Source organism: Manis javanica, chromosome X (genome assembly GCF_040802235.1).
Source record: "Manis javanica isolate MJ-LG chromosome X, MJ_LKY, whole genome shotgun sequence".
Taxonomy (NCBI): Eukaryota; Metazoa; Chordata; class Mammalia; order Pholidota; family Manidae; genus Manis; species Manis javanica.
Window position 1 is genome coordinate 133,702,427 of NC_133174.1, and position 20,996 is coordinate 133,723,422.

General features: G+C 38.9%; 1 long non-coding RNA gene across 3 annotated transcripts in view; it reads right to left on the minus strand.

The window, feature by feature from the left end:
• Positions 1–12,753: 12,753 nt before the first annotated feature.
• LOC140847343 (uncharacterized) overlaps positions 12,754–20,996 on the minus strand; it is a 123,870-nt gene continuing 115,627 nt past the window's right edge. For 2 of the 3 annotated variants that reach the window (XR_012127343.1, XR_012127341.1), the window contains one exon: positions 12,754–14,985. This is a non-coding gene — a long non-coding RNA (uncharacterized lncRNA). The remainder of the gene's footprint in view (positions 14,986–20,996) is intronic. The other variant, XR_012127342.1, reaches the window with a different exon arrangement.

The window sequence follows — 20,996 nt, forward strand, 5'->3', positions numbered from 1 at the left end:
CACAAACTGCGACTAGGGAAGTATGCGATGTAAGAAAACAGTCGATTCCATTGCAGCTATGAGTTCCGGGCTGAGGAAGGAGGATAACACAGGCACGGTCACTGAGGGCATTGCGGTGAGCCAGGCAGTGACCCCCATCTTATACCCACTACTGTTATGAATGAATTGAAGTGAAAAAACATTTATTGAATGCCTGTTGTGTCTGATTCCAACTCTGAAGAGGATTATGGCATTTGGTGACCTTATCAAGAAATGTAGCTACTGAGGGAAGCCAGAAAACACTGGACAGACCACAGGGCCATTTCAACACCGCCGTGTGAGTGAGTCCCAAGGCTGGAGAAGCAATTGCAGACCCAAGGGGGTGAATGAAGGATCCAAACTGAGAAGTAATCCAAGAAATAAACCAGGAAAAAGGATGGACATGTTAGGACAAATCAAGGAAAAATGGTGAAGGACTTTAGCCATGAACAGGGCTAGGGACTTGGCACTGACTCTTGCTGCGCACCAGATGTAAGAGGCTAAATCAAATAGCATCGTAGTCATGGGTGCACAATGTGCCAACATAAAATCCAGTTTTATAATCTACACTGGTGCCAAGATTCTGTATAAGATACAGCAGTGTCCTCCCTTTTAGGAATTTTGCCTCCCTCATGCCCTGTGAAATGAGCAAGAACACGGTGCTATAGGGCACAAAGTAGTATGGTGTAGGGAAAAGAATCGGAATCTAGAAATCAGGAAAATGGATTTATTTGTTAATTTCTTAATTTAAAAGATATTTATTGAGTGCTTATTATATTCCAGGCACTGTCCTAGGGTCTGAAGATTCAGCTATGAACAAGACAAGGCTCCTGCCCTCCTGGCTTAGATTCTAGGTGAGCAAGTGAGGGACTGGTGATACATGCAGTTACCTCCCCAGGATCTCAGCTGAAGAAGGATTCTCTTCAGTCAGTCCCCCAGCTCCTCTCAAGTTCCTCGCATCCTAACGGGGTACCCCTTGTTAACAGACAACTCAAGCTGGTACGCTAAGTGGCCCCATGGACGTATGCCTAGAATACTGGGGGAGGTGAAGGAGCAGGGACTAGTTGCCTTATCCTCAGCACTGGAGTCTGTATTGGGAGGTAAGCAGTTGGGTGTAGTTTGGGACTCAATTCCAAATTCCTGGAGGAAAGGGACTTTGGACTTTGGTTCATACATGTATGTAATCATACAGGGCTTTGAGGATTGCCCAGCACTTAGCAAACAATAAAAATTTATTGAATGAGTGACTTAATCTGTGGAGATGAGCTAACTGTGGCATTTGCTTGCACAGTATAAAAAGACAGCCCACTAGTGAAAAAGGGAAAAATTTAGTCAAACAGGCATTTGATGGCATAGGAGTTAAAGATTTTATAGACACGGTCTTATAAACAAATTATGTTTTTAATCTATTTTCCACAAATTTGTTCAGTCTTTGATGTACCAAAAATACCAATGGTTTTAGCAATCATGTCAAGTTGGCTTCATAACCCCAGATAGATAGATAGATAGATAGATAGATAGATAGATAGATAGATAGATAGATAGATAGATAGATGGATGGATGGTAGATAAGTGATAGATAGATGATAGATGATAGGTAGACAAATAGATAGATGATAGATAAATAGATATAGATAGATAGATATAGATAGATATAGATGATAGCTAGCTAGATAGATGATAGATATAGATAGATAGATAGATAGATAGATAGATAGATAGATAGATAGATAGATAGATAGATAGATAGAGTTTAGAGGCTTTTATGAAACAGGCCAAGACATCAGAGAACCTGTCTCTCAGAAGTGACAGTTCCAAATATTTGCTGGGTTCTTTTCAGTCACTGCAGACATATCATCTAGTTAATCTTCAATATTTCTTACCTACTACTGAAATGGATTGTGATAGTACTTTTAGCATTGTTACAGCAGGTGTGTTAGCTACGTGCTCTTCCCCAGGGACAAACCAGAGTAGCCATTTGATAGCTATAGAGTCTCTCTCCAGTCCTTGTCTAATTATTTGGGTACTATGGAGAAACAAAAGTGAACACTTCTTTGGACCTTGTTTGTATGCCATTTTTTTATCTTAGTACCGTGTTTATTGTAGTATATGTTAATGGAAGGGATCAGTCAGGTTTTAACCATAGGCTGTCTTAGGTCTGTCAGCCTCTGCCCAGGCTGGGCCCCAGCCATTTGCCCACTTTGTAAAATGAGGAGAAGGAGCGGAGCCTGACAATGTGTTGGAATGACCCACCTGCAGAATCGGTACTCCACAGGCTGCTGTGCGACACACCGAACCAGGGAACCCGAGGATCCCTGACTAGCCGCATGCATATACCTTGGAAAGTGGGGGTTCTCATGACTGGCCCCTTTTGCCAGGGACTCCTGGGGAGAGAAGTCCCTTGTCTGTGGCATGATCTCGGATACCCCAGGCTCCCGGGCCCAGTTTCCCGCCTCACCCCTGCTGTGAGCTCTGCTGTGAGCGGCTGCAGGCTTTTCTGCCCTCCCTCCCTGACCGTCAGCCTTCCTGCAGGAGCTGTCCTGCCGTCGCAGGCTTTGTTCTCAGTCTTGAAACTTTCTCCCCAGTGTGGTTCTGTAGGGTTTCGACTCCCCTGAATTCTGACCTCTACTTACGATCCTGCTGACGTTTAATATTCTCAGAGGTCATTTTGTTGAGAACTACTGGCCTCCAGCTCCTCGGGGAAGGGAAGACTGCCAATTTGAATCCACTGTGGGCCATCTTTGCTTCCTCTTCTCCCCTTGGGTGTGTCCCCCACATCTCTCCTCTCCTCTACCTGTGGCCCCAAGCATTTTATATGGCCAGTACTGAGTCGAGGCTTGTAAAAACTTCTTTTTAGGAATCATATCTGACTTGTTCACCATATCATTGTCTTTTTCTTTCAACTGATGTTGGGGGAGTATGATTGGCTCCACTGTCACCATTTTTTAAGTTATGAAACCGAGACTCACAGAAGTTTAAAAAAATGGTATTATCTAATAATGCACAATGAGCTAGTGACACAGTCAGACTTTCTTTCTCCTGCGTTTTCTTCCTTTAACCCCACTGTATCAGATGCTGATGTTTCTGTTTTGGGTTAAAAAGATCCATAAAAGTCAAATGTGCATTAAGCTTTCTTGTGACTGTTAAAGCCACTTACAATAATCCTTATTCATTTTAAAGATTATATTTTTAAGCAAATGTTTATTTAAAATTTATTTCCAGTTATGGGATAGGATGGCTATTACTACTGTGTTTCCAGGCATTTTTTTCCATCCGTGTGGTAAGGCTAGAGCCCAGTGCCTTTATGAAAATTCTGACCATGGCCTGTCTGTTCCATCTCCTGGGAAGAATGAGAGAAAGCTCTTTACTATTATATAAAATAACTGAATAGACCCTTCTAGAAATGAAGAGAGACAACAAGGTCAGAGTAGGAGTATGGGACAGAGGATTCTGATTTCCTAATGGATCAGATGAATCCTAATAATGCAATCAGATTTCTGCAGTATATAAAGTCTATGAATTTGATATAAAACATAGTTCTTAACTTTCAGGAATGTATACTGGTGCAGGAAAGTAAACATGCTGAACTTCAATATTCACCACCTCAATAAACATTTATTGAATGCCTATTATATGGAAGGCATTGTACTAGATGGAGTTGGTAGACAGAGGATATAGCAGTGAATGAAGCAGACAAAATCCCTGCTTTCATGGAGCTTATATTGTAGTTGAGACAGTCGGGCAATAAGTAAAACCCAAATTATATGTCAACAGTTAATAACGAATGGAAAATAAGGAGAAATAAACAGGGACAGGGAGGCATGGCATTTCATTTAGGGCACTCAGAGAAGACATCTGGTGAGGAACTTGAATGAAGCAAGGAAATAAAACATGAAGATTTGAAGGTGTGGTTTGCAGAATAGTGACCCCTAAAGGTATCCACATCCGAATCCTGAGAATAGATGAATATGGTACCTCACATGGCAAAAAGGACTTTGCAGATGTGATTAAGTTAAGGATCTTGAGATAAGGAGATTATTTGGGTTATCAGGGTAGATAACAAGGGAAACCCTTGGAAGATTTGGGCTGGAATGATCACAGTAGGTTGACTGGGGAAGGTAGCATTTTTGCTGAGTGCAGGAGAAACAGGAGTCTTCAACAGATACAGCATCAGATACAAGAGGACAGCATGCGCAGAAGAATGGTCGTAGGCAGTTCACGGGAAGTTGTGAGATAGAATTAGACTAGTTTACATGCAGAAGTACTGTAGGGCCAGGGTGGGGGGCGCCTGCAATGCCAAGGAAAAAAACCTGGGTTGTTACTAAATGAGGGGCTGGTGACTGTAAGTGAAGGGAGTAAAGTGAAATATGATCAAATAGGTTTTAAAGCAGATTTAGCTGGTGTATTATGAGGTCAATATATATGAGGCTAGACTCAGGGACATGGTTCAGGAAGTTGTGGCCACAGTGCATATGAAATTGAGTGCAGTGCTAAGATAATTTTCCTGATAATTTGAGGGAAAGCACAGTGCTGCTAATTCTGAAAAATAGATAGAATGCCTACACTGATGGCCTTCTTCCATTTCACCTGTGTAGATTAAGGCAGTTGTAACAGCAGGTATTTTTTCCCTTAAAATGAGATTTAGAAACTTCAGTTTCTAATCAGAAGCCTTCATATTATCACTGATCATAAATTTAAATGAAAACTTATCTCCACTGTTGCTTAATATAGTCCCATTTGGGAGATAGTAGAAAGAAAAATTGCTAATGTTCTTCCTGAAAATACTTATTTCTGTTTTGTTCTGCTATGTAAAATGACTTTTCTAAGAGTATCTCACATTTATAGGAAAATATAAAAATTGAAGGCTGTGAAAATATGAATACTTATTCCACTTGGATTATAAAGTAAATATTTTAATTAAGTCAGATTCAATTAAAAGATACCTTATACTGGACGTCCATGGGCAAAAAAAAACCCACAAACATTTACCTAAACCTCACACACACATACAAAAATTAAGTCAAAATGGCTCCTGGTATTGAATGTAAAATGTAAAACTATAAAAAATTTTAGTTGACAATATAGGAGAAACTCTTCAGAACTTACGGCTATGCAAAAAGTTCTTACACTTGAAACCAGGAACATGATCCATAAAAAGAAAGACTGATAAATTGGACCTCATCAGAATTTAAAACTTTTGCTCTGTGAAGTATGTTAAGACGATGAAAAGACAAGCTAGCAAGTGGGAAAAAATTATTTGGAAGCCATATATCTGACAAGAGACTAGTGTCTAAAATATGTAAGATTTCTCAAAACTCAACAGAAGAAAAACAAGCAATCCAATTTAAAAATGGGCAAAAAAATCCCAACAACCTTGAAGGACGATTTCACCAATAGGATATACAGATAGTATACAAGGATATGAAAAGATGTTTAATATCATTAGCCATTTAGGGAAATGCAAATTAAAACCACAATGAAATATCACTACACACCTATCAGAATGGCTAAAATTTTTGAAGTGGTAACACCAAATGTTGGTGAGGCTGTGGAGAAACTGGTGGGAGTCTGGAAAGCAGGTTGTCAGTTTCCTTAAAAGCTAAACGTGCTACTACCATATGACCCAGCAATTGCAGTCCGGGCAATTATATTATCCATGAAAAATGAAAACTTATGTTTGCATAAAAACATATACACAAATGTTTATCACACCTTTATTTTTAATATGCAGGAACTGGAAATAACCCAGGTATCCCTTCACAGGTTAATGAATAAACAAACTGTGACACATGCTTAAATATCCTATATCTTGAGAAAAGGATAACCAAACCTCCCTTGACCTTTGCCCGTCTTCTAGCTACCATCCCATCCCTCTACCGCTCTGCACAGAATAACTTGTCTAAAATGCTACCTGCACTCTGTCACCACTTCATCACCTGCTCTTCTCTCTTCAACCTTTCCAGTCCTGCCACCATTCCCCTGACACTGCACTAGTCACAGTCACCCATGGCCTCCAGTCTCAGATGACAACAATCACTCTTCTGAGTTCATGTTTCTAGACCTCTCAGCAGCATTCTTCACAGCTAATCATCCCCCTATGTATATATTTTTAATCTTGGCTTGAATACAACACTTTTTCTTTTCCTAGCTCCCAGGCTATTCATGCTCCGTTTGCCTTTCTGTCTCCTCCTCCTCAGCTCTCTACCTCTTAATGTCAAAGTACCCCATGGCTTTGTACTAGATCCCTTTTCTTCCACCATTAACTTATTCAGTCACTAACTACATTCCAGCCACACTGATCTGTGTTTAATCCTTGAACATGTCAATTCTACTCTCCCCCTAGGGAGTTGGTGCTAGTCCCTAGAACGTCAGTCCCCTGGACCTCCATGTGACTTGCTCCCTCAGTGTATCCAATCTCTCCTTACATATCTCTCCACCCTGGAGCTTCTGTCATTCATATTTAATTTACACACCCTCACTGAGGGTATCCTTAACCACCTAGGCATCTTCTATCACACTTCCCCTAATTTCTTCCTAGTACTTTCAACTAACTAAACTCATCTTGTTTATTTATTCATTTGTTTTCTTTTATCTACATGCCCACCCCACTAGAATGTAAACTCAATGAAAGCAGAGTGGCTTGTGTCAATGTCCTCAGAACCTAAGAGGCCCTGACTCATAGGAGAGACAGTAAATATCTGAAGAATAAATGAAAGAATATATTACAAACACACCCTTTAAATTGTGAACCTCTAAAAATTAACAGATTAGCTGGTTCTTAAATAAATGCTTCACTTGCAGCAATGAGTAGGTAACAAAAGTGGAATTATATTTGTATGGTGTTCTTAAGTATCATATTTGTTATCACATGTTTAATGAATTCAGTTAGTACCACTTCAATATGTCAAGTTGGAAGTTTTAAAATAGCATTAGGGAATGGAATCACCACTTGTAATTTTATTAGAAAGCCTGTGTTTAGCCAAAGGCCTGGTATTTGAACTTTAATTGGATTTAGAGTGATCATTTGATGGCTTGTTTATTTGTTGGTCAAAAGGGCAGACTTTATATGGTTATTTTGTCTCCCATTGCAACCAAGAATGTCTATCATGGAGCATAGTGACCAAAGTAAAAGGAAGAACTACAAACCTAGAGATCATAGCTTTAAAAATAAGTAAGAAAAGTATACATAACAAATTAATCAAAATGCAGTAACATAAAAGCAGTACTAAATCCATCAGCAGGAAGGATAGGGGTCAAAGAGGGAGAGAAATATTATGTTATGAAATTAAAGAAGAGAAATGAATACTATGGCTTCTTATTCATCCATCATCATCTGAGAAATTATTTTTAAGATAAATGAAAGTTAACTCTTGATGTGTTGATATTTTCACTCGCTGAGTGAAATATTTTTAAAAGGCACTGCATCATCTTTTTGCCTGGCAACCTCATCACTTGACCATACTCACAAACAACGTATTTTACCTTTTGAAGCTTTCTAAGCCTGTCTTCCCACTCATAAGCAGAAGCTTCCTGACACTAAGTGAAGAATGCTGGAAAAAGAATTTCACAGCCCAGAGTCAGCTGGCAGTTTTTAAGATTTAAGATATCATGTTGATTCATCTTGATTCTGCTGACCTTTCAAATAAAAGCACCAAAAAAATAATAATAATAATCCCTGATGGCTGACCAGTTGAATAGGCAGCATAGAAAGCTGATTGGCTTTTGTTATGTTTCCAAAATAACGTCTACCTCTAAAACTCAACGATTCTATGAATAGGCTTCAATGAACAAAATTATTAGATAAAAATACTGTGGAATCTAGTGATGATTTGGGACAGAGCCTTTATTATATGGTGAATATTTTCTTTTCTTTCCTTATTAAAGTTGTACAGATGCAAGAACCTACACAAAAATTCCTCTGAAGTAGACCTATTTATGGACTTTATGGACAGTATATTGCAGCTTAGAAAACCAGGAACTCCGTGGAAATGACCACTTGGGTTCAGTAATTTGAATTTACCATAAGGAGCTTTGAAATTCTTTTCTATTATGTTACTATTTTTACTCTAAAACAATTGAAACTTTAAGTTTAAAAATTGGAAAAGAGTAACTGAAGTATATGAGTGAGGTAAGCAGATACAGCGACAAGCTGATAAAGGTCTTCATTTCAGCTTTGTGTATTGTTATTCTTGTTCTGTTACAGTGAATGAACTATGATCACCGAGTTTGTTACTAAGACACTCAGATGCTTTCAGCAAAGAGATGAATGCTGTTGCTGTCCCGGCCTCTGCTATTTCTGAGTTAAACTTGGCTATCTGTTCCACATTTTCTGTCTAATTATTTATTATAATGGAGTTTCTAGCCAACTCTATACTTTGTCCTTCCATTTACTTTATCCCTTTTGCTTTTCTGTTAGACAGGGTTAAAATAAAACCCATCAGCCTGAGTAATTCAAATTGAGCTGCCAAAAGAGCTCAGTGGAAAGCGAAAGGAGAAAACCACCCCCCACCCCGACAAGCTTCCCTTTCTCACCTTTTATTTGAGTAATTTCAGCTGTTTGTGGACGTGAGCCATGATGATTCAACAAGGAAAGAACTGGCTTTTAAAAAATAACATTTTTGATTTTTCTGATTGCAAAACAAAGTTTAATATGGAAAATTTGAAAAACACAAAAACATAAGAAAAATGCAGAAAATTATTCCAATCACAAGAGAGTTCCCATCATTCTATATAATTCCTTAAATGCTTTACCCTTTTCATGGGATTATACTGTGAATAAGGTTTTGCATCTTTTCTTTAAACATTTAAGATTATATCATAAGACTGTCAGTTGATTCAATATGTGATTTTTATTGGCAGTATATCATTCCATCATTTGAATATACCAAAACTGAGTTAACCAAACCAAAGATCTGACTGAATTCTTAAGGCCGATTTCCTCTTCTTTCCACCATTCTTTATGATTATGAAGCAGTCGGTGTATGGGCCATAATGACGATAATCCAGTTTTCCCAGCACCATTAACTCCTAGCTAAGACCCAAATTTTCTCTTTTTCTTGCATCATCAAATTTCTCATCTCTGCTGTAGTCCCCCAATCAACATACAAACATAATATAGTATCTTCTGTCTTAGAAAACAAAAATCTCTTAACGTCACATATCACTTTGCAGCTGCAAATCCCTTTCTCTGCTCTTCCTCAGAGAACAGTTCCTTTAAAGAGCTGCTGGTTCTCACTACTTGCATCTCACCTCCTATTCTTCCATCAGCTCACGGCATCCAAGTTGAGTTTCTCATCTGTTAGAGACTGAATGTTTGTGTCCCTCCAAAATTCATATTTTGAAATCCTAATCCTATATGTGATGGCATTAGGAAGTGCGAGACCTTTGAGAGATAAATTACGTCCTAAGTGTGGAACTCTCATGACTGGGATTAGTACTCCTATAAGAAGAGACACGAAATCTTGCTTTCACTCTATTCTTTTCTGTGAGGATACACCAAGTCAGTAGTCTGCAACTCAGCCATGCTGACACCCTGATGTCAGATGTCCAGCCTCCAGAACTGTGAGAAATAAGGTTCTGTTGTTTTAGAAGCCATGCAGTGTATGATACTTTGTTGGCAGCCCAAATGGACTAAGATACCATCATTCTACCAAATTTACATCCGTCAAGGTCATCATAATGGCCATATTCTACATATAATGATCAGTTCTCAGTTGTCCTATTCTATAATCTATTAACTTTGTAACACTATTTTGGGCTTCAAGAGTAATTGTTCTTTGTTTCTTCTATCTTGTGTATCCCTTTTTCTCTGTCTCCTTTGCGGATCTTTATCTTCTCATTGATCTCTTAAGTTCTGAGGGCCCTAGGGCTCAACACGCAGACTTCTATATAGACTCATTCCCTCTGATTTTATCCAGTTCCATGGCTTTAACTACCATCTATATATTGGCAATTCCTAATTTCTCTCCCAGAGTCTTATGGAAATAGCCACCTCCTTGCCATTTCCACAGAGATGATTTTAAGCGTAAGGATGGCTTAGGTTATATGGCAGTAACAAAAAGTATTGAAAATGCCTGTGGCTTAAAACAATAATATTTATTTCTCAAACATGTTACAAACCCAGCATGAGTCAACAAGGGGTCTCATGGATCCTGGCTGATGGAGACCGCATCTTAACACCTATTTTCATGATCATAGAGGCAGGAAAAGGGGAATAGAGCAAATCATGCACATGGATTCTTGAAGCTTTTGCTGAAAAGTAATGCATGTCACATTTGTCCACATTTCTTTGGCATTTAAATATGCCTTCTTTGTTACCCTGCCTTATTGTTATACATAGCAGTTACCATCTAATACATTATTCACTTAATTATTAGTGTGTTAGTTTTCTATTTCTTACAATGTCTGGCTTACAGTAGCCACTCAAAAAATATTTATTCAATGAATTAATTGATTCCTCCTGCTTTCCTTACATTTATTTCAATTTATTTATTTTTCATTTTACTTGAATTCTTACTTTTGTTCTTTTGTGTTTACTAATAAAGCATATATGGCTAAGTCTTTTAAGTTCATCTTTGACTACAATCCACATATTTTGAGATGTAGTGTTCTCATTGTCATCATATTCTAAGGAATGTATAATTGCAGTTTAGAGTTTCACTCGACCTAAGCATTATTTAAAAGAATGTCTAAAATTTCCAAATGACTCGATTTTTCTACAAATTTCAACTATTTGTATGCTAAGTCTTTTAAGTTCATCTTTGACTACAATCCACATATTTTGAGATGTAGTGTTCTCATTGTCATCATATTCTAAGGAATGTATAATTGCAGTTTAGAGTTTCACTCGACCTAAGCATTATTTAGAAGAATGTCTAAAATTTCCAAATGACTCGATTTTTCTACAAATTTCAACTATTTGTATGTATTTAATTACTGGTTTTATTTTATAGTGGTCAGAGAAACAATAGAGAAGGGTACCAAACTGTAGAATTTCTACCACCTACATATGCCCCCCACAGTTAAAAACATTCAATTATAGCAAATTAACATGAAGTACAGGATAAAATATCAAACCTCTTGAACTCCCATGCAATCTTACCATGCTAAATATTTCATCTCCTCTGTGTTATCTTCCAAGGTTTCAGCATGCTGCCCATGATATAAGTGCCTTTGAACAGATTTATAAAGTCTTGGCTTGTTATCCCAGATAAGTATAAGTTACCTTGGTCCTAGGAAAGAAAAATTAGGTTGATCCTCCCTTGATTATGTATGCTATTTAACCAGTCAGGAATGCTGACTACCCAGGGAGAAGGTAAGAGAAGAAAGCAGCCTGCCCAGAGTGATATCAACACACTCTCAAGTCACAGAAATAACCATGCAAACTTAAACAGATGCTCGGATCTCTCATACTCAGATCCAAGTCTCTAGCAAACCTCCTGCTGGAGGCAGCTAGATGGGGAAGAACATGCACATAGCAGGAAAACCATGGACGAGAAAAAGCACATACAGGCTTTGGAGGCAAACTGATGTGTCTATAAATTCCTTTTCTGCCACTCACCCATGGAAATGAACTAGAAACCCAGGACTGCCAAAGACTTGCTATTTTACCTTAAACAGGTATTAGTTTCAGTATCCTTAACATGTAAAATGAAGATTATAGTGTCTAGCTTACACTATTTCAGACAACACACACACACACACACACCCCGCTAGAAAATAATAGGTACTCAAGGAATGCTAGTTTTCTTTTCTATGCACTAAGAGATTTCTTACAACCTGGATTCTCATGAGATCAGTTATTAGGTTTCATTACAATCCACTTGAGGATCAGTTTGTATAATCCTATTGGTTAACATGCGAGAACCGGATCCTTCCTTCCCCTCCCCTCACTTCATTATCACACTCTTTTCAGTATTGATTACAAAGCAGTTCAGATATGTACAATGTAACAAGTGGCCCTGCGAATACAGGCAAAGCTCCCGGTGCCCCTCACCCTGACGTAAGACCCCCTGGTGGCCTCCCCCACCTTACACCTTGCCCAGAATTAGCCTCTATCCCGAATTTGGTGATTACCAATCCTATTTCTGTCTTTATACTTTTACCACATATACATATGTTTTAAAACATTATATAATATTGTTTTGTAAGCTTTTTAACTTTTTGTAAATGATGTGCTATAAATATTCTTCTGCATATTTGATATTTTTATTCAATATTGTGTTTTTTAAAGTAACCCTGTGGATATGTAAGCTATAAAGCTCATTTTTGCTGCTGTATATACTCTATTTACTGAGTAAATCGCAATTATTTTATTCACCCTTTAACTGATGGACTTTTGTTTCCAGTCTTCTACTTTTATAAATAATTGTGCAGTTAGAATCTCTGTTCATGTCCCATTTGGACATGCATAGGAATTTTTGTAAAGTATATATAACTAGGAGTAGATTTGTTACGTCAAGAAAGTTTATGCATTTTCAATTCTACTAAACAATGCCAAAAACATCTCCTTGCTCTTTTTATTTCCTGTGTCTTTCCACATGTGGACTATCTACTACTATTTAATGGTTCTGCAAGACCAGCCTGACCTCAGAATTTGAATTACAATTCATCCTTGTTCTAGCTGGAGTCTTTCATAATCTCTCTCCTCTCCCCTCCTCCCCAACACCTTTCTCTTAAACTATATATATATATATATATATATATATATATATATATATATATATATATGCATGTGTATATATATATTTAATATATATTTGTTTGTTTATATGATTTCTCTTGAGGAAAGTTTGAACTCATTTGTGTACCAGTACGAATATGGTATCTATACAATTCATTCTCTGCACGTAATTAAAGTAAATACTAACTGCCTTAATAACAGGTAACATTCAATGGTCATTTATTGATTATTAACTGTCAAGTATTTCCCCTCTACTACTTCATTTGGTGCTGATGATAACCATGCAAAACAGCTATTTTGGTACAAATTTATAGATAAGGAACTCAGAGATATTGATTAACTTGTTCAAACTCACAAAGAGAAAATGCTGAGACAGATTTCAAACCTAGCTCTAAGTGATTGCGAAATCCATGGTCTTTCCATTATCTAGCTTTACCTTAATAGTTACAAGGTATTCTCAGGTCTTTATCAAGTGTGTTATTACTTGCTTATTTTATTAGCAATGAAGCTCAGTTATTAGCATTCTTATTTTGCAAATGAGGAAATGGAGGCTCAGAGAATTTATATGCTCTCTGCCAAAAGTTATACAGTTATTGAGTGGAAGCAGTAGGATCTGAACCCAGAGCTTTGGACTCCTGGATGGGTTCTTTTCCTACTACCCCATACTTCCTTTGAAGAAGTGAGACTGTTAACATAGTACTGAGCCAGGGCATATTGGATAGAGAATGCCTAACTGAAGAATTCGCAACAAATTCTGCAATTGATAGCCTTGAAAGTTTTGGGGTACTAGAGGGGCTTGCTCTAAGAAAAGGACTCAAATGGCACAGGACATAGAAATAGCAGGGTTGGGACAGGCACTGGAATCCAGAAGGATACAAGCAAGATTTTCTTTGCATGAAGGCAGAGAATTTTACCTGTTTTATTCACTGACATGGTATCAGTACCTACCAGCACAGCACCCCCATACACATTAGGTAATAAATACTTGTTGAATGAATTTAGAATTTTGGCACTGGAAGAAAACTTGGAATTTACCTAGCCTGATCTCTTTGTTTAATCAGTGAAGCAAATGAGACGCAAAGGAGCTAAAGTTTCCCAGCCAGCTTATGGTAGAGCAAATACTAGAACACTATCTTCAATAAAGGACTTTCCCACTCAGCAATGCTGTCCAGCACTAATCAGTTTAAATTGGAATTCATGTATAGTTTTTAGGCCTTACAAAAATCAAATAGTCACTTTATTACTACAAATGTACATTCTGTAATGTCATGTAATATTTCTCCCTCAATTTGTGCAAAACATCCCTACATAACTCCAAACTTTCAACAATTTCTGTATGCAGATACAAAAAAATCATTAATATGAATTGGAAAAACTGTCTATTAAAGAGTACGTAGGAAATAACTATATACAGAGAATTCTTTGAAATGCATATGAAGATGGTTTAGGTCATTACATTAGAGTACTCAGGATTTAATGAAGGCATTCTCAGAATGGCTAGACAGCTATAATTCTAACTCCTCCATATGTTTTTCCTCATCCAGGGCTGAAAATGTATATGTTGCATTTTGTTCCAACTTTACTCCTTTAACAGAAAATGGATTTTTCTCACATAATCATGTAAAAACAAACCATCTAGTGGATACACTTAATTTCCATGTAGTCGACATAAGCATCTATGACCTCCCTCATGAATCTTTGAGAATTGCAAAGCAGGTTTGTGTGAGGTGTTAATCTTTCTTTTGAACTATATGAAAGCCACAGGTCCTAAGTTGAGAAAATATCGGAAGTCTTAGTAAAATGGATTTATCAAGACTTACAGAATATTACAAAAATCCCTGTGATTGTTCTTCAAATATTCAGTGACTAAAACTTGGCTAATATGCTTTGATATAACTGGCCATGAATAGACTGACGAATAGACCAACAGTTTTGTAACTTCCCATCTTCCAACACACACACACCATTGAAGGGCCTGTCCAGAGCACTGAATATACAGGAGACACTGTCCTCTGAAGCCAGTCCTGCTCTGAGAAAGAAAAATGTAAAGTTCTATCTATTCAGAAAACTATACATGCTGTTCTTAGATTTGAACCCCAACTAGGCCCAGAGAAGACAGCTCATTTTATGGCATTCCAGTTCAACCTCATAATGCTTCAGATACTTCTGGTTTAAAATTTAGTCTCTCTTGGGTAAATATGCAGTCAGATTCAAGTTACTGTCAAGTTCACAGTTTCAGGGCTTCTCCTTCTTGAAGGTGTTTCCTCCATCTTCCCGTGGTTCTGCTTTGGTTTAAAAAAAAAAAAAAAGAAGATTAAAGGCCTCTATTAGCACCTCAAACCAGATAGCTTAAATGACAGACATGTATTGTCTTGCCATTTTAGAGACTCGCAGCCTGAGATCCAGCTGTGGGCAGGTTGGTTCCTGAGGCTGTGAGGCAAGGATCTGGCCCGGGACTAGCTTTGGGTAGTTTGCTGGTGATAGATCTTTGGTGGTCCTGGGATTTAGTAGTGTCACCCCAATCTTGGCCTTCACGTTCACATGATGTGCCCCCTGTGTGGGTCTGTGTCCAGATTTCCCCCTTTTTATAAGGATGCCAGTAATAGGGGATTGGGGGCCCTGCCTATTCGAGTATGACTTCACCTTAAAAGAATCAGACCTGCAATGACCCCATTTCCAAATGAAGTCCCATTCAGAGGTACTGCATTAGGACTTCCACATATGAATTTTGGAGGGCCACAGTGAGACTCATCCAATTCCTGTCTCCTAGAAGTGCCTTGTAGGGCAGCAGGGGAGGAGACAGATGGGGGCTCTCTACATGCGTAGTCTGATGCAGCCGTTGTGTCTGATGCTGCAGTGGTACATCTGTTGATGTTTGTGACTGTGTCACTCGGTGTGTTCTATCCAAGGACAGAAAAAGCAGAGCTTGTTCAGAGCCACTAATTGTGCATGCAATAATCAGTGGTTTACAGGCAATTGCTAGGCACCCTCTCACTACCCTCTGATACCAATGGTTCTGCAGAGGCACACCTGCTTCTTCCAGTTTGTGTTTCGCCCCACAATTTCCAACTGAAATCTTTTCATCCCACTGGGTAGCCTCTTGGAAGGATCTGGCAAGCCAGCTAGTGCACCCCACTACTGCCTATAGCCCTGCATGCCATTTGCATAAATGGGAAAAATATTTGCCCTATCTTGATTTCTTGGGCTATCCTGCCCTCTCCATGTTGCTCTTATCCTTCTGCTGATAGTGCCAGGAATCCTTGTGACTTCTGACAGTGTGAATTTCAGACAGGTTGCAGGTCAAATCCCTCTATTCAGAAATAGTCCCAGATGGCTCAGGGCATTGTTTGGTATTAGGAGGGTCACCCAGCCAGAAGGAAGAGGACAACATTGTGTTTTGGCTGTTCTCCTTTCCGGAAGCTGTTTGACGAGCTTCCTTTCATTTCCATCTGGGTGACGATTAGAAAAAGCCAGCCCTCTAAATGACAGTTCTTGGACTTTAGAAGCTAAAGGATATAACTGTTTTTGTTCACCGCTCTGAGCTTTTTCCCAAGGCAATCCAGTACTTGGAGTTTACCTACCAGAGGAAGAATCCAGCTCAGCCTTTCAGGGAGCAGCAAAGAGTATTTGCTCGTCTTCCCCAATACAGCTGAACACAGCTGGCGAAAACACCAACCATGCAAAGTGGGCTCATTTTGAAATGATGACTATAAACCTTAAGTGGGCCCCTGATGCCACCAACCAATCCTACTACACATCCCAAGTTCATCTTCTCTACCACTCTCCTAGCAGGGCACTGAACAGTCTCCTCTCTTCTCAGACCTCCCACATCTCCTCTCTGATCCTCGGTCTTCATCCATTACCTTAATTTGTAGTTCAGTGAGAGAACAGAAACAATCAGAAGAGAATCTCCAAATCTCCCACAAGCACACTGACCTACTTGCTCATATGTACACATTACCTACCTGTATTCTGTGTTCCATCTAGTTTCCATGGATGAGCTACCCAAACCTCTAACTAAAGCCAATTGGCATGACATCTCCAGGCTTCTCATTCATTCAAGTTCGCTGCTCTCTCTTGCATCATTAGCACCCCAGCCTCTTTACTGGATCTTTCCAATCAGCATACAACCATGCTTTTATTTCTCACATCTTACAAAAAGAATAAAAGAGTAACTAACCCTCATTTGACCCACTTTCCAACAGTCTTTTCTTGGTCTCCGTGTTACTGCTACTTGCAGCAAGATTTGACACAGCCGATCACTTGTCCTCCTGAAACAATTCCTTTACACAACTTCCAGGATCCCACACTCACCTAGGTTTCCCTTCTGCCATGCTGGCTACTCGCTCAGTCTTTATCTCTGTGTTGCCTCCTTAAACTTGTTCCAAACTCTAAATGTTGAAATGCTGCAAGGCTAACTTCTTGGACGTTTTCTGTCTTCTATATACACTGACCCCTTTGGTGACATCATTCAATTTTGTGGATTTGATTACCATCTATTTTGTAATCCATCCCAAACTGATATTTCCAGCCCACATTTTTTCTAAATTAAGGTATCATTGATATACACTCTTATGAAGGTTTCACATGAAAAACATTGTGGTTACTACATTCTCCCATATTATCAAGTCCCCCCCCCCACACCCCACTGCAGTCTGTCCACCAGCGTAGTAAGATGCTATGCAGTCATTACTTGTCTTCATACTGCCTTCCCCGTGACTCCCCCCAACCACCATGTGTACCAATCCTAATACCCCTTAATGACCTTCTCTCTCCCTTCTCACCCACCCTCCCCAACCCCTTCCCTTTGGTAACTACTAATCCATTCTTGGGTTCTGTGCATCTGCTGCTGTTTTGTTCCTTCAGTTTTGCTTTGTTCTTATACTCCACAGATGAGTGAAATCATTTGGCACTTGTCTTTCTCTGCCTGGCTTATTTCACTGAGCATAATACCCGCTAGCTCCATCCATGTTGTTGCAAATGGTAGGATTTGTTTTCTTTTTATACCAGCCCACACATCTTTTATCTTAAACTCTAGATTCATATGTCCAAATGCCCAAGCAACATCTCCAGTTAGGTATCTCATAGACGTCCCAATCTAAATTCTGATTGCTGTCCAAATTCCCACTCCTCTTCAGATTCCCACTTCTCTCAGTCTCCCCACTTCAGTGAATGTTGATTCCACCCTTCCACTAGGAGATGAAGCTAAAGTGTCAGAGGACACATATGAACCTCATATGTCACCAGAACTTTAAGGCCCTTGGTAATCCATTATCACTAGGCTTTTATACCCATGCTACTTATTACATTGTCTTATATGACCCAATCCCCATCCTTGTTAAGCTTCCTGGTGAATTGACCTTTTAGCATTATATAATGTCCTTCTTTGTCTCTTGTGGTAGTTTTGACTTAAACTCCGTTTTGTGTAATATAAGTGTGACCACCCCTACTCTCTTTTGGTTACCATTTGCATGAAATAGACTATCTTTTTCCTTTTGCTTTCTAAAGGCAACTTCCCTTTTAGCCCTGTCAAGCAGATACTGTTTTTAATGGTCTCTTTTTGTTGTGGTGACTGCTTTTCTCATACTCTGGGCATCTTAAGAACAGAGACAGGGTAGCCAGCTCTCCATTGCTAATTTCTGGTAATTTGTTCTCCTACTTTTGCTGCTTTGAATTTCATGCCATTCAGTCACACCTTTCTTTCTTGTCCCTGTCATTTCCCATTACTCCCTTTTTTCAGACTGTCTACTTTTTCAGGAAAGATTTTAGCTTCTTGCCCACTCTTTTCCTTTCCACCTCAACTCTTGTCATTACCCTAGGTAGCTTCAATGTCTATGTGGATGACCCACATAGCACCTGGCCTCAATGTTCCTTGTTCTACTCATCCCAAATGAATTTTATTTTTAGATTGTCTTCAATCAGTCTTTCCATAGCCATACTCCAGACCCCAGACATTGCCAGAAACATCACTACCTTTAAAATCTTGATATCAAGATCCCACTTTCTGACCACCACCTTCTAACTTTCCAATGCCATTATATACTACCACCACTTCATAATTTTTCTTCTTGAGGACCACCAACCCAGTAATTCCACCAATTTCACTCTCCATCAGCACCCATCTGGCCTCATATTCCTTTATATCCAGGCTGTTCTTCCTTTCATGGGCTCATCATTATAATCATTCCCTTGGCAATACCTTCAAATCCTTTGCTCCCCTTATTCTTCTGTCAAACTTGTGTGGAAAACACGAGACTCTGGGTGAACTTTATTGTTTACCTTCCTTATACTTGTATCTAAGTAGTTGATCATTGCTGGAGAGAAAATGACACAACTGAGCGATTGTGTTTACTTTTATTGTATAATAAACATCTTGAATGAGAAACTGCTAACAAGTAGTCCTCCTAGACTGCCCTAAAAGTTTTGTCTTCCTACAACCTAAAATTACTGTTTCATAACTTTTCTTTCTCCAGCCTTTTCATACCTTCTGTTATCCTATTACTTTTTGCTATTAACACCACCACATGGTGAACTGCTCTCATCTCCTCACGCAACTGCATGGAAGGTATCACTCCTCCTATAAAGGCCAACTTCTCTTCACTAGAGCTCTGAATTCCATCCTCTCTCATTTTCCTGAAACTTTTCTCCTATAGTTTTCTAGCAAGTGAGGCTCTCTCTCTTTATTAGACTGTTCCCATCAACTTCCAGACATGCTTTAGTATACTCCCCATAATCTTACAGCTGTTAAATGCAACAAAAAAATCTCTTAAGCCCAATAATAGCCCAGCTAGAATCTATTTATCCAGCTACTCATTGTGGCAAAAATTCTGGAATTGTTTATACCTCCTTTGTTGGCATTATAGTAGAAACTAACAGCACCCATCTTCCTGTCTGAATGCAAAACAAATTGAAATGGGCAAACATACGAAGATGAAAATAACATTACCATTATGGATAAACGCCGAGCTGTACTTTGGAGCTTAAGTGTTCAAGCAACAATTGTCTAAATACTAAAACCCAGAGCTAAGGGCTTCCCTCCAGAATTACAGGCAGTACGGGATAATCAGATACTACCTTCGCCAGTCCGTAACCACCAGCACCGAGAGCAAGGTGTTTGACACTAAGCATACAGCAGCAGTAACATAATGCAGAGAACATCCTCTTCGCAGTGAGGTAGATCCAAAAGAGAAAGGCTAGGGAAAGGGATTCAGCTATCTTTGCACTTTTTTCTGTCAAACTCATCATTCAGGTAACTCACTCCATTTCTGTGAAGGAGACAAAGCGGTGGGGCAGGAGTACAGGAGTATTTAAGAAAGGCATTCCTAATGGAAGCCTGAGGTGCCAGGGAAAATTTTACTTTCCGTCTGTACATCTTCGGCGAGATGTCTGTCCCCATCTTTTGCTTATTTTTAAATTGGGTTGTTTGCTTCCTCATACAAATGCTCCCTGACTTAGAATAGTTCAACTTGGGACTTTTTCACTTTGCGATGGTGTGCATGCAATACACACTCTGTAGAAACTGCACTTGGAATTGTGAATTTGGATCTGTTCCTGGGATGGCAATATGTGGGCCCATTCTCTCCCAGGATGCCAGGCATGGCAGCAAGAACAGCTCTAGGCAGCCCTGCGATCACGAGGGTGAAAAGCTGATACGCCAACAACCACTCTGTATCTACATAACCATTCTGTTTTTCACTTTCATGCAGTGTTCAATACGTTATGTTACATGAGATGTTCGACACCTTAGTATAAAATAGTCTTTGTATTAGCTGATTTTGTCCAGTTGTAAGCTAATGTAAGTGCTCTGAGCACGTTTGGGGTAGGCCAAGCTAAGCTCTGATGTTTGCATTTTGCACTTAAGGTATTTTCAGCTTGTGATAGATTTATCAGGACATAACCTCATTATAAGATGAGGAAGATTTGTAGTTGAGCTTCAAGAGTTCGTTGTATATTTTGCATACAGATCCTTTATCAGATATGTGTTTTGCAAATGTTTTCCCCCAGCTGAGGCTTACTTCTCATTAAAAGACACTTTTAACAGTGTCTTTCACAGACTAGAAATTTTTAAGTCTTTTTCTTTCATGAATCGTGCATTCAGTGTTCTAACTAAAAACTCATTACCAAATACAAAGCCATGCAGATTTTCCCCTATGTTTTCTCCTTGTTGTATAGTTTAACATTTTACATTTATGTCTATGATTCATTTTGAGTTAATTTTGGTATAAAGTGTAAGGTCTGTGTGTGGATTCACTTTTTATGTTCAAGTCCAATTACTCCAGCACCATTTGAGTAAAGT